The 17,978-nt window shown below is 42.7% G+C and overlaps 1 protein-coding gene across 1 annotated transcript in view; it reads right to left on the bottom strand.

The window, feature by feature from the left end:
- LOC124796363 (retinol-binding protein pinta-like) overlaps window positions 1-6,357 on the bottom strand; it is a 62,531-nt gene extending 56,174 nt beyond the window's left edge. The window contains exon 1 of the mRNA XM_047260521.1: window positions 6,250-6,357. The gene's annotated coding sequence lies outside the window, so the exon portion shown is untranslated. The remainder of the gene's footprint in view (window positions 1-6,249) is intronic.
- Window positions 6,358-17,978: the final 11,621 nt, after the last annotated feature.

Below are 17,978 nucleotides of genomic sequence, written 5' to 3'. Positions count from 1 at the left end.
TGTAGAATACACATAGACACAAAACATTTGTGGGTATTCTTGGCAATGAAAGGACCCTTGCGTCATAAAGAATACAAGTTAGCAGAAATAAATGGCATAGCCAACAGATGATTTACAATTATACAAAGAAACTATTACATATAGAATACAACGAAATTATACCAGGTGCTCAAGATCAATACATAGTCAATCCTACGCGTGTTGCAATAAGACGCGACCCTCTAAACGTTTGGGTACAGAAACAAAAATATTGAAATGTGTTCTAACCAACTTCCATTCATGTCGAAATTTCGTGGTATTAATTATAAGGACGTCACAACTGTGCATCTAGCCTAAGACTCTACAGATATACTAAACCAACGACTACGTTAGTCAGCTATCAGATCATTGAAGAAGTGGTACACACCGTATCGGGAATCATCTTTTACGCTTCTTGCTGGATGCGCACACGCAGTGTCCAGTTTAAATCCAATACGATGGAGAAACTGTCGTAGTTTGTCGGCAATTATTGCAAGCGCCCTTACGATAGCAGTCGATGAGGTAATGGAACAAATTCAAAACTGCAGGAATTTCGGGTTGTACAACATCTGCAGCAGGTGCTGTGTCGAATTTTCGGACGAGCTAAAATCTTTCTCAACGATAGTTTTCTGTACATATCGAATCTGATCGTAACAGACCACAGAACACATATTTAGAGGTGTTTAGTGGAAAATATTGTACACAGGAAGTATACAGAAGTAGTGAAATGGAATTATATTCCTTCAAGAAATAACTAATACCCTATGTATCCAATACAGAAAATATGAGGTAACAGTTAAAACAATAGGATAAGCTGATTTAACTTTTAAACGGTACTTTTTTAAACCTCGTTTTTGTAAGACTAAGCCTAGGAAATATGATTGATTTTTCGAGTTCGCCATTCTTCCTGACTTTTCCAGTGTTGTGAGTGAAATGTAAATTATGATCTCGAATTTTGAAGGTTTCCTTTCTTCTGAATTTGAAGAAAGTTTGCCGGATTTGTAAGTCCAGGAATGATATTTAGGAACTATTATGAAAGGAGGAACTATATCTTCCCTGTGAACATTTCGGTCGACATGACACCGAATCGTGTTTCTCTACAATTTGAATACGTTACTGCGTAAGTAACGACGTATGAACTGATATGAGCTGTAATGAAGCGGCTATCAGTATTGCATAGAATAAAGGTATAGAAACGTGTAGACCCAGTCATTATACTGTACCTCTCTCAGATTTAAGTCAGCTGATAGGTATACCTGCTTAAAGAAAATCCCTCTAACTAAGGAATAACCTCCAGAGGACATCATGTTTCCAAACAGAGAAGGAATTACCATATTTCACCAAAATGCAAGGGGTATTCGAGATACAGTTAATGAACTGCTTATAGATGTTGACTGAAATTATTGGTATAGCGGAGCACCACTTAAATAATTTGACAATTCAGAGCCTTCCTTTACCAGGATACAGATTAGCTGGCTGTTTTTCAAGGAGTTCCTTGCGGAGTGGAGGAGTGGCCACTTACGTAAAAACGTATTCCATTTGAGTCGATACACGTATCACGGCACTGAACTGAACAAATATTTGAATGTTGTGCAGGGGCAGTTGAATTTAGTGAAACCAAACTTATAACTGTGGTTGTTTATAGGTCCGATAACTCTGACTTCAGAGCATTTCTCCTCAAACTAGAGAGGGTTCTTGATTCACTTTATAGGAAGAACGAGAAATTAGTTATATGTGGTGACTTCAATACTAATTTTGTGTATGATTGTGCAAGAAAAGGGATGTTGACAGATCTCCTAAATTAGTATGATCTGATGCGGACTGTGTTTCTTCCAACTAGGGTACAGGGGAACAGTAGCACAGCCGTAGATAGTATTTTATTCATTCTTCATTAGTAGATTGGCATTCTATTAGCAAATGGGTGAATTTCCCTTCGGGCCATGATGCACAAATTTTAACACAAAAGACTTTTGTACCCAAGCAAATGTCACATATAATTAGAAACTATGTAGGAAAGTTAATCCAACGCCAATACAGAGTTTTCTAAACCTCATCAAGGAACAATAGTGGCAGGATATTTATAGTGCCAGTAACATTTATGACTAATATAATGCTCTCCTTAGCACATTTCTCATGCTCTTTGAGAGTTTCTTTTAATTAAAACATTCGAAACGGGGTACTACCAGTAAAAGGCAATCTGGCTGGCTGGCTAGTGGGATGAGGATATTATGCACAACGAAGCGGGAATCATATCAAAATGTTAGAAGTGATCACAATCAAGCTACAGTATCCCTTTACATACAGGACTATAATGTGCTCAAAAATGTTATTGGAAAGGCATAGAGTATGTGGTACGCAAATAGAATAGCTAATACACAGGATAAAATTAGAACCATTTGATCAGTTGTGAAGGAAGTGTCTGGTCAGCAGCACAAGGTAGCCGATATCAAGTAAGTTCGTGGTAAAAATATTTTTGTTACTGATAAATCACATATATGTACAGTATTTAACAATCATTTTCTGAGCATTGCCCGTGAATTAAATAAAAATCTATTTTCTACAAGGAATCAAATAACTCTCTAGGCAAGTGCCTTTCCGAGATTGATGTCTGAAATACTTCTCTGTGATACAGACAAGTGGGAGATTGACTCAACAATTAAATCACTGAAGACTAAGGATGCTAATGTATATGATGGAGTACCTATCATAATATCAAAGTACTGTGCTGCACATGTTAGCCCTGTATTTTGGTACATTTGTAACTTTTCCTTTCGGAATGGTCAGTTTCCTGAACTATAAAAGTACTCAGTAGTAAAGCGGCTCTATAAAAAGGGAGAAAGGCATCATTAAGACAATTTTATACCTATTTCTATGCCATTAGTGTTTGCTAATGTTATTGACAAGGATGTGTATTTAAGGATAATTGATCATTTTGGATCACACAATTTGCTATCAAATGTACAGTTCGGCTTTGGAAGTGCTTTACAACTGAAAATGCTATAGGCCCTTTTCTCTGCGAGCTTCTGGATGGATTAAACGAAAGATTTCCAACGCCAGGCTTTTTTTTTAATAACTAAGCCGTTTGATTGTTTTGATCACAAAATATTGCTCCAGAAGTTGGACCATTACGGAATACGGGGAGTAGCTCAAATTTGTTCTCCTATTACTTTAGTAACATACAGTAAAAGGTCAGTATTGACAGTGTTGAGAATAGTTGTGATGTGTGGTCTGAGTGAGGTACGGTCGAATGGGGGGAGGGGGGGGGGCGCCCCATGGTTCAGTGTTGGGACCACTTCTGTTCCTTATTTGTGTAAATGATATGCCCTCTCGTATTACGGCTAACTCTAAAATATTTCTGTTTGCTGATGACACTAGCTTGGTAGTAAAGGATGTTGCGTGTAACACTGGCTCGGTTTCAAATAATGCAGTTCACGACATAAGTTCATGGCTTCTAGAAAACAAACCAACATTAAATCACAGTAAGACTCACTTTTTACAATTTCAAACGCACAATTCCACAAAACCAGACGTTTTAAGTTCACAGTATGGGCATCTGATTAGCGAAACTCAACAGTTAATATTTCTAGATGTTCAGATAGATAGTGAACTGTCGTGGAAAGCCCGGGTTCAGGATCTTGTTGAAAGACTTTATGCTGCCATTTTTACTATTCGAACGGTATCCGAAGTGAGTGATCGTTCGATATGAACATTAGTCTACTTTGCTTATCTTCATTCGCTTATGTCCTATGGTATTATATTTTGGGGTAACTCTTCCCATTCTAAGAGGATATTTTGGTCTCAGAAACTGGTGGTTCGCGCAATAAATGGTGTAAGTTTGCGAAATTCTTGTCAACCCCTGTTCACTAGTCTGGTTATTTTGACATTGGCCTCTCAATATATATGTACTTCAGTGTCATTTCTTGTTATCAGTATCAGCTTGTGCCCAAGAACAAGCAGCTTTCACTCGTGTTAATACTCGGCAGAAATCAAACCTGCATTTTGGTCGCATTTCCTTAACTCTTGTGCAGAAAGGTGTGCAGTATACTGCTGCATCCATTTTCAATAAGCTACCACAAAAATTCAAAAATATTAACAGTAATCCACACACTTTTAAACCGAAACAAATATTTCCTCATGGGTCACTCCTTCTGTTCTGTCGAGAAGTTCCTTGAAAAATTAAGCACATTCTTATGTTGTACTGTTGATTGCATTTACTTAAACTTACAGCTTGACGTATTTGGTTCATAAACAGTTTTTATCTGTTATTACTTTTATGTTGTAAATTCATGTACTGACACGTTCCATGACCTTGGGGATTTGCTCCTCAATGACGTGTAAATAAATAAATTCTCTCAGTCAACTGGTATACAGTTTCATGTTACCCGAAAATTTCAGGTTATTAGAATATGCAACGACACTGATTGTCAGAAAGACTTACTGGTAAATGACGATATTTGTCATTGAAATTAAGGAGTAGAATCTGAGACTAAGAATTATTTAGACGGTGGCGACCAACGCTTTGACGAGGTTTAGCACTGCTCGACTATTTCAGTCAGGTCCTTAGGCCGTGTAACGTTACAGCGGCAGACACAGGGAACTAAAAGATTCTAGGATAGTTTAGTGAAGTCAGGCCAAAAGTGAATGATTGCCAGAAGTGCAGAGTAAAACGAAGGAGAAATAGAGTTAAAATCAAGATGTATGTCTTTTGCTACGGAGGAAGTGAACAAGGAGAAAATTGAGGTGTGGGTTTTATCGAAAACAAGACAATTAAACTCAGTATTACAGATATTTAATTATTGTCAGAACATTGATACCTGTTTTAAAAGAAACGAAATATATTTATGAAAATCATTGTAGACTTTGCACTAACGTGCTCACTGTGTAATGAGATAGAGGAAGACCACTAAGAACAATTACAGACTTAGAAGCGACCATACCCGATGTTACCACGAATCTACAGGAGCTTCTTGCGAAAATAGAACAACAGTTTAAGAACGATTCATTAGTGGAAAACTTGTGTGACAACTGAAATGTGAGGTAACTCTGCAGAGAGACGAAAACAATATTTATGTCAAATGCAAATTGAACGGTAAGGCCCAAACGGAGCTAAAAATAATAATAATTACATTTTACAAAACGATGAAGAAATTGTAGAAAATATGCCTATTCAGAAGCACGTTAGGATTCCTATTGATCACCGACAACAAGCCAACCGTTCCCGTCAGATCACCGAAGTTAAGCGCTGTCGTAGTTAGTTAGTACTTGGATTGGGTACCGTCCTATTATGAGAGCTCTGCTGGAAAGTGGGCTGCACTCAGCCGTTGTGAGGCCAATTGAAGAGCTAGCTTACTGAGAACACGAAAACTGACAACATCCGAGGGAGCAGTGTGCTGACTACATGCTCCTCCATATCCGCATTCAGTGATGGTTATCGGTTCAGTATGACACGGCGGTCGGTCGGTATCGTTGGGCCTACAGAGGCCCGTTCGGATGGAGAGAGTTTATAGATAACAAAGCTAGAGATGAACTCATCAGTCATCACGAAAAAACTCGGCAGAGACGTAGGTTTACTTAACAGTAGGGATGTACGTCTAACTACACAATGCAACACGTACAAAATTAGTTTTGAAAGACAAAGGGCGCATCTGATATATATATATATATCAGTTCGCGGTGTCTGTGCAGGTTCTACATGTCAGAGTGACGAGGAGAGACTCAGAGATTTGGCATCACTGGTACAAAAGTACCTTTTAGGTTAATCCTTAAATCCTACGATGTGCTGCAGGCCTATGTTATTGACTGCTAGTTTTCACTATTTGGGAACGAATCGTCAGTGCAGACACCGCCTTCTATATTGTTTCTATTAGTACGCCGAAAATGCTTACAGTTTTCGATATACGTATCAGTTTCAATTAATGATGCTCTAACAAATTTTTAAAAGTTCACTGGGTACTCACTAATATCTTAGTGTGGTGGACACTGATTTTCTTTGCTGCATTCCCTGTTGTCAGTTTCAGCGTATCATTGAGCACTTAACTACTAGTTCAGATACAAAAGCAACATGTAGTACTCAGTCAGCGTAACAAAATTTGAATAGACTACGTTCGGAATCAACTAAAATTGTATGAGTTTTCAATTTCATATGGTTTCACAACTAACTCAAAATAGAAAAACAACAATTGGCCGCCAAGGACTGTCGCTATACAAAGTTAAACATGCGCAAACACTTACCGTCAGAGGATGGTCCTCAGCTGTCTTACTGCTCCGCACGCGGCGATGGACCTAGAGCTACTTCAGAAAACCTGCTGAACTGGTTTTATGGCAGGAACTGCGAAAATGTTGCACAAGCGGTTCACTCTGGAACACACGTAACTTGTTTAACCGCTGTTAGATGATAACAAATGATAAAAGTATTCACGGAGCCAGGGTACTCAGGAATGAATAGACACCATCATCTTGGATGACAGGCTACAGTTAAACAGAAGAAATTAAACCAGTTCATTGATGACAAAATCTTAGAAATCTGTTATTCTAAATTAAGGACTAAGTGCATATAACTTGAAACATAAAGATAGATGTATTGAGTTCTACAAGAAACAATGGAATCAGAGGAAATAGATTCAGAGACAAAGATGCCAGAAGAAACTTCAGTTGACGTAACTGAAATCGGAACTTAATAAGCAATCTGGAAGATTTAGAAAAGAGAAAAGCTGCACAGAAAAAAAAATCGTTCAAATGCCTCTGAGCACTATGGGACTAAACATCTGAGGTCATCAGACCCCTGGAACTTAGAACTACTTAAACCTAACTAACCTAAGGACATCACACACATCCGTGCCCGAGGCAGGATTCGAAGGTTCCAGACTGTAGCGCCTAGAGCTGCTCGGCCTCTCCGGCCGGCGCTGCACAGAAAACATAGTCACTAGAGAACTGCTGAAACATACGCATTTCATAGTGGCAGAGGGTTTCAGCAGATTTATAAATGCAAGCTTAAAAGCATCTCCTCTATCTCATAGTAATAGTAAAGGTTTTGCACTCCCTGTATAAAAAAAAAATAAATGTAATAAGACTGAATTAAAATAAAAAAATATCGTGTGACTAGGGTCTCCCGTCGGGTAGACCGTTCGCCTGGTGCGAATCTCTCGAGCTGACGCCGCTTCGGCGACTTGCGCATCGATGGGAATGAGATGATGATGTTGAGGGCAAAACAACACCCAGTCCCCGAGCGGAGAAAAATCTCCGACTCAGCCGGGAATCGAATCCGGGCCCTTAGGATTGACATTCTGTCACACTGACCACTCAGCTACCGGGGGTGAACATAAGACCCAATTCATAACTATAATGGGACTGATAGGTAATTCCTTGTTAGCTACAATTTCTGTAGAAATATAGTGAGGTGAATGTTACGTAAGATAACTGAAACCATCATATCAGAATAAGAAACTCGAGTCAAAGGAGGAGTTGTATAATCATTGCACCACCACGTGGACAAGTAGTACAAAAAGACGGTGTACATATCAGAGAAACTGATTTAATTCGTAGGTTAAATGAATCATCCGACTCCGTTAAGAGATCTAAACCTTTGAACGCACTGCAGAAAAGGTGATCCGCACAACGTTTTGTACAAATGATTAAAAAAAATGCAGTACAAAGGATCCGCATATCTATTACCGATATTACAGAAAAATTGCTAATTTGGGCGAGGTACACTTAATTTTGGGTTCTATTTAACACGTCTGGAAATGATATTCTAATGGAATCTACTTTAAGTAACAGAAAATCAGGCAGTTTATCACTACGCATGCAGAACATGCTTGGCGCCGAAGATAATCCTCAGCGCCCTGCGATGAAACGTCAAAGATGTCAGCAAAATATAGCTCACGAATTTTTGACTATAATATAACTCTTGTATGAAGTGACTCTACTGGAATAAAAGTATCTGTAAAAGTCAAACCTTAGTCAAATTTACAATTTCGACTATTTCGGCAGTAACATCTATGGCCCATATGTTCGTACAACGCAACATTATACGTAAACTTCACGAACGTTGCTATTGAAATAATACCTCGAACAAAATTTGATAAGAGTACGAAATCAAGACATACTAGCAAGAGGAGTAAAGAAGTCTTTGGAAGACACAAGAGGAATTCACTGATTAGTGGGGCACATGCTACGGTATCTAGGAACAGCTAACTTGCTACGATATCTAGGAATAGTTAGCTTGCGCTTGGGAGGGACGATAGACAGGAGAAATAAGAAGGGCAGAAAACGAGTGAAATAAAGATCATAGAAAATATTGGTTGTAGTGATTGCACAGCGATGAAGTGATTGGGAGAAGACAGCACACCTTGCGTCACATTCCCTGAGAAACACATAGAAAAGAAAGTTCAGGAGCGCACTTATGATGGAAATACGCCTAGTGGCAACAAACAGACCTGATCTCTGTATGAATGTCCTTATTGAAACTGATACGAATGACCACGAGGCATTTGTAGCAACAATAATTACTAAAGCACACAGGACAACTATAAGATGTAGGAAGGTACACGCATTTAGGATGTTCGGAGAGAAACTCAATACATTTACCTCTGGACAGGATCATGTAGAAGAACTGCGGCCCAACATTTAAATAATAATAAACCGTATTCTGGATAGTAACTTACTTGGTATGTTCACAACAGTAGAGACCCTCCATGGGATACAGTCGCTGTAAAGAAATTTCTAAAGAAACTGATGTAAAACAAAACATAGGACCTGGGATAGAGAGAGGCTGAATGAAACACAGTTGGCTGGAAAGAGAGGAACGCTTGAATCCTTCGACGACTAACGTATCAAAATACCATCGAAAGAACTGTAGCAAAAACCCTAGAAAGCTATAGTTATATGTACAGTGTGTCAGAGGCACAGCAACTGAAACTGAGGGTAGCAAAGCAGAACAGAAAATTGGAATTACGTATTCAAATGTGCCATTACTATGGAAAATACCAAACTACCGCCTACTTTACTTCTCGTACCACTGCCAAGATGAGTCACATAATTGTCAGTTGCGTTGAGAAACTGCTGAAGTCGCTAAAATTAAGTAGGACTCCAAGGCCGAATGAGATGCCTGTCTGATTCTACACAGAGTTTGCAGATAAGCATCACATTGTACCGTAGATCACTTGTAGGCTGTACAAAAAAGTGTGGCTAGTGACTGGCAAAAGCATAGGTCACTGCTGCCAACCATAATCATAACATCATTAATCGGCAAAATTCTCACTGACGTCCATCAGTTGTAACATTCTAGAACATATTCAGAGCTCAAACATAATGACGTATCTCAATCGGAATGATCTCGTCCCTGCCAATCAGCATGACTTCCGAAAACATCGACAATGCGAAAACCAGTCCTGTACTTTTCTCACATGACATTCGGAATGCCGTGGACCAAGTAAAGGCAGATGCAATATTTCTTGGCAACAGAAGAAACATATTACTTGGTACCACGTCAAACAAAATTGGTAACTGGATGGCGGATTTCTTAGTACGATAGCCATGGCATGTTTTCTAAAGTACAGAGTTACTGACAGAGGCAGAAGTCGCTTCAGGCGTACACCGGGAAAGTTTTTTGGGATCCTTGTTACGCATGTTACATGTTATTGATCTGGTTGACCAGATACTAGAAACTTTATGCAGATGACGCAGTTACCTGTAACGACGTACTGTTTGAAAATAACTCCAGATATTTCCGTCACATTTGTCAATATGTTTCAAAGAGTGACATCTTACTTTAAAGGTACAGAAATGTAAACATGTTCGTTTCGCTAAACGAAAAAAAGGTTAGTGTGGCCTCCTGCCCACTCATCTCTTATAGGGTGCCTAAAGGATGTTGCTGTCTCTAAATGGTTCAAATGGCTCTAAGCACTGTGGGTCTTAACATCTGACGTTATAAGTCTCCTAGACTTAGAACTACTTAAACCTACCTAACCTAATAACATCACACACATCCATGACCGAGGCAGGATTCGAATCTGCGACTGTAGCAGCAGCGCGGTTCCGGACTGGAGGGCCTACAACCGCTAGGCCACAGCGGCCGCCACTGCTTACTCTGATATCTATACAACAATTCAAGCAAATCACATTAATGGTTTTTATTACAGTAAAGTAGATTGACAGTACATTACTGGCCATTAAAATTGCTACACCAAGAAAATGACGTGCTACAGACGCGAAATTTAACCGACAGGAAGAAGATGTTGTGATATGCAAATGATTAGCTTCTCAGACCATTCACACAAGGTTGCCGCCGGTGGCGACACCTACAACGTGCTGACATGAGGAAAGTTTCAAACAGATTTTTCATACACAAACAGATGTTGACCGCCGTTGCCTGGTGAAACGTTGTTGTGATGCCTCGTGTAAGGAGGAGAAATGCGAACCATCACGTTTCCGACTTTGATAAAGGGCGTATTGTAGCCTATCGCGATTGCGGTTTATCGTATCGCAACATTGCTGCTCGCGCTGGTCGAGATCCAATGACTGTTAGCATAATATGGAATCGATGGGTTCAGGAGGGTAATACGGAACTACCTGCTGGATCCCAATGGCCTCGTATCACTAGCAGTCAAGATGACAGGCATCTCATCCGCATGGCTGTATCAGATCGTGCAGACAACGTCTCGATCCCCTAGTCAACAGGTGGGGACGTTTGCAAGACAACAACCATCTGCACGAACAGTTCGGCGACGTTTGCAGCAGCATGGACTATAAGCTCGGAACCATGGCTGCATCACAGACAGGAGCTCCTGCAATGATGTACTCAACGACGAACCTGGGTGCACGATGGGCTAAACGTCATTTTTTTTTTTGATGAATCCAGGTTCTGTGTACAGCATCATGATGGTCGCATCTGTGTTTGGCGACAAGGTAGTGAATGGACATTGGAAGTGTGTATTCGTTATCGCCATACTGGCGTGTCACTTGTCGTGATGGTATGGGGTGCCATTGGTTACACGTCTCAGTCACCTCTTGTTCACATTGACGGCACTTTGAACAGAGGACGTTACATTTCAGATGTGTTACGACCCGTGGTTCTGCCCTTCATTCGATCCCTGCGAAACCCTACATTTCAGCAGAATAATGCACGACCGCATGTTGCAGGTCCTCTACGGGCCTTTCTGGATACAGAGAATGTTCGACTGCTGCCCTGGCCAGCACATGCTCCAGATCTGTCACCAATTGGAAACGCCTGTTCAATGGTGGCCAAGCAACTGCCTCGTCACAATACGCCAGTCACTACTCTTGATGAACTGTGGTATCGTGTCGAAGCTGCATGGGCAGCTGTACCTGTACACGCCATCCAAGCTCAGTTTGTCTCAATGCCCCGGCGTATCAAGGCCGTTATTACGGCCGGAGGTGGTTGTTCTGGGTACTGATTTCTCAGGATCTATGCACCCAAACTGCGTGACAATGTAATCACACGTCAGTTCTTGTATAATATATCTGTCCATTGAATACTCGTTTATCATCTGCATTTCTTCTTGGAGTAGCAATTTTAATGGCCAGTAGCGTACTTAACTTTGGGTCGTAAAAAATTGGCGACATAAAAATATTCGATATCCTTCACTATATGCAATGTCCATACCAATAATTCACCCAAGTTCATATGGATCACAATTTACGGCTTTTCTATTGCCTCTCCTCTACTAGCGTCCGGACCTGCTAGGGCGCGTCCTTTACTATCTCTGGGGCTGGTAGGAACGGCTCTTACATTCTCTTCGGACAGTAGCCGCTCCTGTCCTGATGCAATCCTAGTCAGCGTGCTGTTGGGTGACGTTGTTTCACAGCCTTCTCTGCTCCTGCGTTTTTGTTGTTCGTGCCAGCGCTTGTCGTTACGCCGAAACAGGTAGTACCCTTCTACCCTGGTCATCAGGAGTCAGTTCGAAATGGGACTCATCACTGAAGACAATTCTACTGCAGCCACTGAAATACCACGCCGAAGAGGTTTCAGTAGGCGCTCCGGACAGCGGTGGGGTACCAACGTGACTGTCGCCCGCCACACGGCCCCCACGTCCAGGAATGGTGATCTGGGGTGACATCACTTTTCATAGCAGGAACTCTTCGGTTATCCGCAGGCACCCTTGCAGTGCAGCGACACATCGACGATGTCACATGCTCCGTTTCGTTGCCGTTCATGGCAAGCCAACCAAGACATACATTTCAGCAAGGTAATGCCCGCCCGCACACGGCGCTGCTTCTACTGCTTTTGTTCTTACTTGCCTAACTCTGCCTTGGCCAGCAAAGTTATCTGATCTCTCCCCACAGTGAGAACATTTAGAGCATTCTGGGCATAGATCTCCAACCGTCTTCGGATTTTCACGATCCAGCTCGAAAGTAGGCCAGAGTTTGGCACGATATCGCTCAGGAGGACATCCAACAAGTCTATCAACCACTGACAAGCCGAACAACTGCTTTCGTAAGGGCCAGAGGGGTACCTACGCTTTATTGACTTGCTCAGTTTGCGGAGCTCATTCTCTTTGGATCTGTGGTGCAACGTCACATGTGCTGGACTTCTGTTTAAATTGCTCGCCAATATTTTATATACTGGGTAGTCCATTGATAGTGACCAGGCCAAAGATCTCACGAAATAAGCATCAAACTAAAAAATTACAAAGAACGAATTTCGTCTAGCTTGAAGGGGGAAACCAGATGGCGCTATACTTGGCCCACTAGATGGTGCTGCCATAGATCAAACCAATATCAACTTCGTTTTTTATATATTAACTCCCATTTTTATTACATACTCCTGTAGTACGCAGAGAAATATACTCCTGGAAATTGAAATAAGAACACCGTGAATTCATTGTCCCAGGAAGGGGAAACTTTATTGACACATTCCTGGGGTCAGATACATCACATGATCACACTGACAGAACCACAGGCACATAGACACAGGCAACAGAGCATGCACAATGTCGGCACTAGTACAGTGTATATCCACCTTTCGCAGCAATGCAGGCTGCTATTCTCCCATGGAGACGATCGTAGAGATGCTGGATGTAGTCCTGTGGAACGGCTTGCCATGCCATTTCCACCTGGCGCCTCAGTTGGACCAGCGTTCGTGCTGGACGTGCAGACCGCGTGAGACGACGCTTCATCCAGTCCCAAACATGCTCAATGGGGGACAGATCCGGAGATCTTGCTGGCCAGGGTAGTTGACTTACACCTTCTAGAGCACGTTGGGTGGCACGGGATACATGCGGACGTGCATTGTCCTGTTGGAACAGCAAGTTCCCTTGCCGGTCTAGGAATGGTAGAACGATGGGTTCGATGACGGTTTGGATGTACCGTGCCCTATTCAGTGTCCCCTCGACGATCACCAGTGGTGTACGGCCAGTGTAGGAGATCGCTCCCCACACCATGATGCCGGGTGTTGGCCCTGTGTGCCTCGGTCGTATGCAGTCCTGATTGTGGCGCTCACCTGCACGGCGCCAAACACGCATACGACCATCATTGGCACCAAGGCAGAAGCGATTCTCATCGCTGAAGACGACACGTCTCCATTCGTCCCTCCATTCACGCCTGTCGCGACACCACTGGAGGCGGGCTGCACGATGTTGGGGCGTGAGCGGAAGACGGCCTAACGGTGTGCGGGACCGTAGCCCAGCTTCATGGAGACGGTTGCGAATGGTCCTCGCCGATACCCCAGGAGCAACAGTGTCCCTGATTTGCTGGGAAGTGGCGGTGCGGTCCCCTACGGCACTGCGTAGGATCCTGCGGTCTTGGCGTGCATCCGTGCGTCGCTGCGGTCCGGTCCCAGGTCGACGGGCACGTGCACCTTCCGCCGACCACTGGCGACAACATCGATGTACTGTGGAGACCTCACGCCCCACGTGTTGAGCAATTCGGCGGTACGTCCACCCGGCCTCCCGCATGCCCACTATACGCCCTCGCTCAAAGTCCGTCAACTGCACATACGGTTCACGTCCACGCTGTCGCGGCATGCTACCAGTGTTAAAGACTGCGATGGAGCTCCGTATGCCACGGCAAACTGGCTGACACTGACGGCGGCAGTGCACAAACGCTGCGCAGCTAGCGCCATTCGACGGTCAACACCGCAGTTCCTGGTGTTTCCGCTGTGCCGTGCGTGTGATCATTGCTTGTACAGCCCTCTCGCAGTGTCCGGAGCAAGTATGGTGGGTCTGACACACCGGTGTCAATGTGTTCTTTTTTCCATTTCCAGAAGTGTATGAATGTTTTAGCTGGACCACATTGCCGCTTTGTGATGAATGGCGCTGTAATAGTCACAAACGTATAAGTACGTGGTATCGCGCAACATTCCGCCAATGCCGACAGTATTTGCTTCGTGATACACTACCCGTGTTAAAATCGACCAACTGCGGAAAATGTCGATATTGTGTTGGTGTATAGCAATTGAGATCAAAATGCTCAACAGGCGTGTGCTATGTATGCTGCTCGGCATCCTGGACGACATCATCCAAATGTACTGACCGCTCGCCTGAAACGTCAGCCACGACCTGCAGCAGATGATGATGCGCAAGTAAGTGTTCTAGCTGCTATCGCGGCTAATCCGCACATCAGCAGCAGACAAATTGCGCGAGAATCGGGAATCTCAGAAACGTCTGTGTTGAGAATGCTACATCAACATCTACTGCACCCGTACTTTATTTCTATGCACCAGGAATTGCATGGCGTCGACTTTCAAGGTCGTGTACAGTTCTGACACTGGGCACAAGAAAAATTACGGGACAGTGACAGATTTTTTGCAAGCGTTCTATTTAACGATGAAGCTTCATTCACCGACAGCGGTAACGTAAAACGGCATAATATGCACTATGGGGCAACGGAAGATCCACGATGGCTCCGAAAAGTGGAACATCAGCGACCTTGGCGGGTTAATGGATGGTGCGGCATTATGGGACGAAGGAAAATTGGGCCCATTTTATCGATGGCAATCTAAATGGTGCATTGTATGCTGATTTCCTACGTAATGTTCTACCGATGTTACTACAAGATGTTTCACTACACGACGGAATGGCGATGTACTTCCAACATGATGGATGTCCGGCACATAGCTCTCGTGCGGTAGAAGCGGTATTGAATAGCATATTTCATGGCAGGTGGATTGGTCGTCGAAGCACCATGGTCCGCACGTTCACCGGATCTGATGTCCCCGGATTTCTTTCTGTGGGGAAAGTTGAAGAATATTTGGTATCGTGATCCACGACAACGCCTGACAACATGCATCAGCGCATTGTCAATGCATGTGCGAACATTACGGAAGGCGAACTACTCGCTGTTGAGAGGAATGTCGTTACACGTATTGCCAAATGCATTGAGGTTGATGGACATCATTTTGAGCATTTATTGCATTAACGTGGTATTTACAGCTAATCACGCTGTAGCAGCATGCATTCTCAGAAATGATAAGTTCACAAAGGTACATGTATCACATTGGAACAACAGAAATAAAATATTCAAACGTACCTACGTTCTTCATTTTCATTTAAAAAACCTACCTGTTAGCAACTGTTCGTCTAAAATTGTGAGCCATATGTCTTTGACTATTACAGCGCCATCTATCACAACGCGAAAAAAGTAGTCCAACAAGAACATTCATATTTCTTTACGTACTACATGATTATGTAAAAAAAAGGGGGGTTCCTAATTATAAAAAAAAAAAAACGCTTTTGATATCCGTTTGACCTATGGCAGCGCCATCTAGCGGGCCAACGATAGCGCCATCTGGTTTCCTGTTTTCACCCTTGAAGCTAGACGAGTTTCATTCTTGGTAGTTTTTTTTCGTTTCATGCTTATTTCGTGATATATTTGGCCCGGTTGCGATCAGTGGACCGCCATTAGACTTCAGATACTTATTTTAAAGTTTATTGATGTTAATATTTGCTGTACAAGTAACTTATTAACGGATTTTCCTTCATCTCAGTCTTCCTTTTTGTGTTATTGAATCGAGTGGTCTGTTATTCGTGAGTTGGCTTGCGTCGTTCATCGAAGTCTCAGGCCTCAGCAATGTGTTTACAGTTAGCCGCGTGCGGTTGGAGCTGTAACCGTTCTCTATACTCAAAAAAATGGCTCTGAGCACTATGGGACTTAACATCTGAGGTCATCAGTCCCCTAGAACTTAGAACTACTTCAATCTAACTAACCTAAGGACATGAGGCACATCCATGCGTGAGGCAGGATTCGAACCTGCGACCGTAGCGATCGCGCGGTTCCAGACTGAAGCGCCTAGAACCGCTAGGCCACAACGGCCCGCAAAGTTAGCTACTGAAAAAACTGTTTCTGCACTGTATTCGCATATTAAATTTAGTAGTTTTCAATCATTCATCCAAATACTAGCAGTGTGTTCACATTTCGCGGCGTGCAGTTGCAGCTGCAGCGGTTCTAAAATTAAGATCAGGCAAAGATGTTTGTGCACTGTTATTCAGTTATTAAATTCAGTAGTGGTTCGTGCTTTTTCTGGCGAAATAACGGTTTAATAAACTTCTTGAAACTTCCGCCCATTGGTTTTTTTTAGAGTTTTTTGTGCTTTGAAGTCGTTTGTTAAATTTCGTACTACAGTTTTCAGCTGACGTTTCCCACCGTTTGTGGTAAAATATGTGAGTAACATTTTCGTTCACTGTATTTAATTTCGTTGAGTGTTTCAGTGGGCGCTTGAATTTTTAGTTTTGTTAAGTAACTGTGTGAAGTTTTGGTCGTATTGGTATTAGTTGTGGTTTAGTAGTACTAATAAAGAATAGTTGCTTTGTTAGTAGACAGAGAATTTCGAGTATTGTGAGTTCTCTAAACAGTTCTACTGTTGTAGTTGAACTTGGGTAACGTAGACCTTTAGTTTCTTCATTAACTGTTAAAATTTTACCATGAGTGAGAAGTGTGTGCTTCGTTGTGGTTTTATGAGTAATGGGTTACGGTGTGAGATTTGTTCAAACTATTTCCATTTGGAGGAATGCAGTGGGGAAGGCAGTGGGTATTCTTGGTAGATCCTATTCTGGAAATGCAAAATTTGTACCTGAAATGAGGTGACAGAGGAGCAGGAGCGTAAATCCGTGTCCTTCAGGTTCAGTAACAAGAAGCAAAGGAGGAACTAGGTAGGTTGAGGAGAGTGAAGGACGCAGGGTAATGGAAACTGCCAGTTGATAAGAAGGCAGCTAGGAGGTGGAGATACTCAGACAGTTGTACTTTGTGTATAACCACTAGATTTGACGAACTGTCTGAGTTGAAAAGAGAGGAGCCTGTTGCGGCTGTAGGTGTAGCAAACATGCAGCAGTTCTCAGATATTAGGGAGCCTAAGTCAGTTGCAAACTGCAACATGAAAGAGAAAGTTCTGCCTCTAGATAGATGGGATGGCAGAGTTGCGGGGCAACAGGAAATGTTAGGGAGTGAGTAGCAGTTCACCAGCTTCGTGAAGCCTAGAGCAGGATTGGCTCAGGTGACTGTTAACATAGGGTAGTTATGTAGGAATTTTACGAAAGAGGGCTACGTAGTGACTGTGGGTGCAGCATGGAATAGTCTTGATGGCGATGGGGAATATGACGTAGGTCATGACCTGGTGAAGATAACTACTCAAATTGGTGGCACTGATGTGCACTTCGTGCTAGTGTTTGAACGTCATAATTGGCCTCATCTTAATGCTGCTCATCACCATGTTAACATGAGGCTGGGGAAGGCACTGATGGCGGAGGCCATGGCTCACATGCAGAGGTGCCACGTGAGTCTATCAATAGAACGGATGTCACTAGGCGTGGCCTGCACCTCAGTAGGTAAGGGAAGAAAAGGCAGGTGACATTGTAGTGGCTGGTGGTGGGATCACTCATGGAAATGTTCCTATAGTAGTTGGTGTTAGAGCTGCAACTTTATCAGATTGAAGTCAACTGATAGTTATCCCTGCTCAAAGGATATCCCTCTAACAAATGAATCACCTTCAGAGGAGGTCAGTTACCCAA

This window comes from Schistocerca piceifrons, chromosome 4, assembly GCF_021461385.2.
Source record: "Schistocerca piceifrons isolate TAMUIC-IGC-003096 chromosome 4, iqSchPice1.1, whole genome shotgun sequence".
Lineage (NCBI taxonomy): Eukaryota > Metazoa > Arthropoda > Insecta > Orthoptera > Acrididae > Schistocerca > Schistocerca piceifrons.
The sequence above is the reverse complement of the archived record's forward strand: the minus strand, read 5'-3'. Positions and strand labels throughout refer to the sequence as shown.